The sequence below is a fragment of the Rhinolophus hipposideros genome (assembly GCF_964194185.1).
Source record: "Rhinolophus hipposideros genome assembly, chromosome: 2".
NCBI lineage: Eukaryota > Metazoa > Chordata > Mammalia > Chiroptera > Rhinolophidae > Rhinolophus > Rhinolophus hipposideros.
In genome coordinates this window covers 73509439-73515438 of record NC_138048.1, presented here as the reverse complement: position 1 = coordinate 73515438, position 6000 = coordinate 73509439, and positions in this window count along the sequence as shown.

Below are 6000 nucleotides of genomic sequence, written 5' to 3'. Positions count from 1 at the left end.
AATCTTAAATGCATATTTCTGTGTGAAAGAAACGAGTCTGGAAAAGGAAAAGCTGTTATGTAAAGACAGTAAACAGATCAGTGGCTGCCAGGGATTTGGGAGAGGTAGGGCAGGGGTAGGAACAGGTGGAGCACGGGATGTTCAGGACAGAGAAACTATTCTATATGATACTGCAACAGTAGCTGCCTGACATTATGTATTTGTCAAAATCCATAGGCCTGCATAACACAAAGAGGGAGCCATAATGTAAAACTATTGCACTTTAGTTAATAGTGTCAGTATTGGTTCATCAATTGTAACAAATGTACTGCACTAATGTAAGATGCTAGTAAGAGGGGAGAGAAGAAGGTAGTATATGAGAATTCCCTGTACTTTCTGCTGAGTATTTATGTAAACCTAAAACTGTTCTTTAGAAAAAGTCTATTGTGTTTTTTTTTCAAAGTCAGCCTATAGGTACATTTACACGTCAGATGTGGATTGGCTCAGTGACGCTGGGCTTGGGTAGGTGGCTTTGCTCCAAGCTGTGAGCCTGGTTTGGCTTCACTTCTTACTGTGGGTTGGACTCAGGTCTACTCCACAAATGCTCATTCCAGGGCTCAGGCCAAAGGGCAGCGGCCATGCAAGGGAAGCTCTTTTCATGGTGTTGGCAAAAGCAGAAGAGGGCAAGCCCAGGCATTCAAAGACAGGTCAGGCCACAACCACTAAAATTCCATTGGCCAAAGCAAGTCACAAAGTCAAGCTCAAAGTCAACCGGTGGGAAATAGTATTTCCAGTGGAGTCACGTGGCAAATGGCATAGTTACAAGGAGGCGTAAAGAATTGGAACCAATCATTCTAATTCTAACCCACAGAGACCTCTTTTTAGGTATCCCCTCTGTTAAGTGGCTAATAGACATTCTTCTGCCTTCACCCTTCACATGTACACCACGTATTTCACTGATTTGAAGAAGCCATTAGTTGTAAAACATATCCTTATTTTGTGTACCACTAAGAAAAAAATAATGCTGCCAATTAAGCTATGATACAGTGCTTTAACAATAGGCCTGTTTTGCTCTGACATTTCTTTCATCTATTCTTAAAGAACGGTGATTGATCCTGTTTTCAGTTGTATCGCTTGGTGTATGATAAGCAGTCCTATTGAACATGTGCAGGAACAAGATGTAACCCAGCTTCATCCACTTGAGGGATCTTCCTTTCTTAGGTCCTGGAGAGCATCTGGTTCCTGCTTTGTCCACAATATCAAATTTACAACTCACTAGTATCACCATACCCGTCTCCATACCTATAACTTCTCATTGTAATGCTGAATCATAGCATAATCACTTTGAACTTCCTTTAAGATATAAAGTCAACTCATTAAAAACTAACAATATAAAAACTCAGTTGACCTTCTGGCAATATGAATAACTATGGCCAAGTTTACCCATGCGTTCTGTGTTTCCTGGAAAATAAGACCTACCCGGACAATCAGCTCTAATACATCTTTTGGAGCAAAACTTAATATAAGACCCGGTATTGTATTTTATTGTATTATATTATATTATATTATATTATATTATATTATATTATATTATAAAAACTGGGTATTATATTATATTATATTAGACCTGGTCTTATGGTAAAATAAGACCGGGTCTTATAGTAATTTTTGCTCCAAAAGACACATTAGAGCTGATTGTCCAGCTAGGTCTTATTTTCGGGGAAACACTGTAGGTAATGATAATTAATTATATCACTGATAGTTCTTTCAAGACACATCCTCATTTGTGAGTTTTTAAAATGTGAAAACATGTACATGCTATAACAAATAAAGCAAATTCATACATTTACATATATCATTCACATTTGTAATATAGAATTTGATTCACCAGGAATGCTCCAAGGGAATTTTTTTACGAGAAAAACAATTAGAGAACATCATACTTCCCAGAGAATATAGGGGGATGTATATAATAATGAAATGGAAAAGTGTCTAGAAAAACACAATTTATCAAAATGAACATGAGAAAAAAATGGAAAATCTGATTAGTAACATAGCTTTTAAAGAAATTTAGTCCCATTAAAATTTTTTTTTCCCACAAAGAAAACTCTATGGTCAGATGACTTCATAGAAATTCAAATATTTAAGGATGAAATAACACCAAGTTTTTATATTAAAATTTTCTTTTCTTACAAAATTTTCAAACATATGGAAAAGTTGAGAAATGAACCTGTGTTCCTTTACATAGTTTAAATAATTAACAATATCTGGCAATCTCATTATACTTTCTTTCCAGTTCTCCAGTGCCAAACAAAATGTGTATGTTCCAGTATACCTAGTAAGAGTCTGTGACTTGTGCTTCATCAGCCTGGCCTGACGACCTTTCTGTTACTTGAAACAATCAAGGTCAGAATATCAGATGAGCCAGGTCTGGATTCTGTGCCCACTCCTGCTAGTAGGGTGGGTCAACTCCTTTTAATCCAAAGGGACTTTTTGCACCAATATTATACAAACTCTTCCAGAAAATGGAAAAAACATTTTCCAACTAATTTTATGAGGCTAGTATAACTTGATATAAAAGTCTGACAAGGACATAAGAAAAAAGGGAAAGTAACAACCAACTTGTACCATGAATATATATGCAAAAATCCTAAGTGAAATAATAACAAATCAAATCCAGTGAAGCATTTTATGTATATGTTTTTCAAAATGACAATTCACCCTTGCATTTCCAAAATAACCATACTCATGTGTGTGTATGAAACTGTACACACACATAAACAAGGTGAACTATTCTAGAAACGCAAAGGTGATTTGTCATTTGAAAATAAGTCAATGTAATTCACTAGTTTCACAGAAAAAAAGGAGAAAATCATATCATGTTTATATATTCAGAAGAAGCATTTGATTAAAAAAAAACTCTAGTCATAATTTTTGAAAATACTCTTAGCAAACTACAAATAGAATAAAATTTTCTAAATCTGATAAAGTGTACATACAGCATGATGGCTATAGTTAATAATCTTGTATTCTGTATTTGAAAGGTGCTAAGTGAGTAGACCTTAAAAGTTCTCACCACAAGAAAAAAATTTGTTGCTAGGTGTGGTGATGGATGTTAACTAGACTTGTGGTGATCAATTCACAATATACACAAATATTGAATCATTATGTTGTATATCTGAAATCAATGTTATGTCAATTATATCTCAATAAAAAAGGAAACAATACAAGTGAAAGGATAGGGAGCCACACCTTTAAAACACTAAAATAAAACACTGCCAACCTAGACTTCTACTACCTCAGTGAAAATATCTGTCAAAAACCAAGACAAAATAAAGACTTTTTCAAACATGTAAAAGCTGAAAGAAGTCATTACCAACAGACCCACATTGCAAGAAATATAAAAGAAAGTTATTCACACAGGAGGAAAAAGTGATGCCAAATGGAAGTATGGATCTATACAAAGGAATAAAGAACACCAAAAATAGCAGCATTGTTCACCACGTGGTCTGGGAACTCTGGGTTGTCCCCTTCCGGGAGAGCTGCACAGGCAAAGTATTTTCAAACGCTAAGATGTGATTGTCTTTTCATACTCATTCTCTCACAGTGTATAGTGGAGTTTTCTAGTGTGATACGGCAACAGAATAAATGCAAAGGCAGATGCGAGGATCTAGCTTTCTTCTGTTAAGCCAGACATTCAAGAGATTTGTTAAAAACGTAAAATAGTGCCACTCTTGTCATATTTTTTTTGAAAAATATATTTTTCATAAAAGCATGTTATTTATGTTAACCTGTAATCTCTTCCATTGTTGTTTTTAAATTAACACATATTACTAAATTTTCTGCCTTAAAGAATTTCTAATGCAGTAAATATTGATATAAATAATCCACAAAAGCAGAACCTTTTTAACATCCTCCATAATATGTAAGACTATTTAAGGAGTCCTGAGACCAAAAACTGTGAGAGCTGCTGTTCGAGAGCAGCTTAGCATTTAAAGGCCTTCGACAAAGATGCCTGGAAATAAGGATGGTTTGGTGACACATAGACCCATGTGGTTTAAAAAAGGAAAAAAAAAAAAAGATGAAAGAAGGGATTTAGAAATGGAGGCAGAGAGCACAGGGGCAGAAAACCTCAGTCTGGAGGTTTATACAATATGGAGGCGGGACACAAGCTTTGAGGAGATTGTCTCGGGTGTAAATCATTTACCACCTTGCTGTGGACCAGTGGCATCTGGCAAATTGCCTAGCAACTTCAGCAATTAGTTGTTTGAGACACAGATATGATGGCAGAGGCCGGGCTGCATTTAATAATAATACCATGTAAGTTGCATCTGGTACGTAGGGACACTGTCCAAGTCCCTGGTGGCCTCATCACTCACGGCTACCTTTCTGCCGTTGTGTATCCATTTTACTTATAAAGAAATTGCAAATGTACAGAAGAAAGGGTGTGGACTTTGCATTCAGATAACCCTAGGCTCAAAATCTTGCCTAATTCCACCTTCTTGTAGAAATTGCTTGTGCGATCTTAACCATTTCAAGCTTGCACTGCCAGAAACAAAAGTGCCGTGACTTCAGCTAGACCTCTCTCCCTCACCTCCATATGAGGATACAATGAGAAGACAGCCACCCGTAAACCAAGAAGAGGGCCTTCTCTAAGAACCGGACCACACTGGCCCTCGAATGTTGGACTTCCAGCCTCTAGAACTTGGAGAAATAAATGTGTGTTGTTTAAACCTCCCGTCTATGATATTCTGTTACAGCAGCTCAGACTAAGGCAGATGTGAAACATCTTTTCTCTTTATTTACTGACCCTTTGCATATAGTTTTTGAGAAATAACTCAAAAAATAACATAGTTTTTTGTCCATTTTTAAGTTGCGTTGTCCTTTTATTGTTGAGTTGTATCTGGCAAGATTAATTCTGAGGTACACATTCTCTACTGTCTGCAGAGTTCTCCATTTGGGATTAAGATCCATTTGTTCACTCTGGTAACTTGCTTGACAACACATGCTGTATTGGCACCTTCCCTTCTGTGTTAGTCTGCTAAGACTGCAGTAACAGAGTCCCACCGACTGGGTGGCTTAAATAACAGAAATGTATTGTCTCACAATTCTGGAGGCTAGAAGTCCAAGATGAAGGTGTTAGCAGGATTGGTTCCTGCTGAGGGCTGTGAGAAACAGATCCGTTCCATGCCTCTATCCTAGCTTCTAGTGACTGGATTGCAATCTCTGGTGTTCCTTGGCTTGTAGAAGCAACCGCTCCGATGTCTGCTTTCAAGTTCTACATGGTGTTCTACCTGTGTGCCTGTCTGTGTCCAAACTTCCTCTTTTGATAAACACATCAGTCATATTGGATTAGGGCCCACCTTACTCCATATGACCTTATTCTAACTTAACTAATTACATGTGCAATAACCTATCCCCAAATAAGGTTACATTTTGAGGTACTGAAAAGTTAGGACTTCAACATACTCATTTAGTGGGAGGCCGTGCTTCAGCCCACAACACCTACCTCGTTTCACTTTCCTTCTCCCCATTTCCTGTTTCCTGAGGTCACAGTCCAGTAAACAGCATACACTGAAATCCTTATCTTAGGGCCTGCTTCCAGGAGAGCTAAAGCCAAGACAGACAATCAATCAGGACCTTGCTAAGTTTAAAAGCAAACATCACTTGCAAGTCTTCCAATCATCCCTTTCTAACAGGGTGGAAACTTTCCTTTCTAAAAGGATCAAGAGTTTGAACTAAAAATATTAAGTCTTTGGCTACTTTTCCTAAGAACTTAATATAACTTGGTAACTCTGGGGGTGGAAGTCTTTGTCAATCAAGCTTTTACAGTTTATTTGGTGATATTTTTAACTCATACCAAATGAGGTAGTTAGGTTAGAAAGAAAGGTTTTTACCAAAACTATGCAGATTGGGTATGGATGCTGTCTAAAATTCTGGATAAAAATTGGGGACATTCCTCCATTGCCCACCACACATGCTTCTGATGAACTGGGGTTTTGGATTTCCCTACACACACCA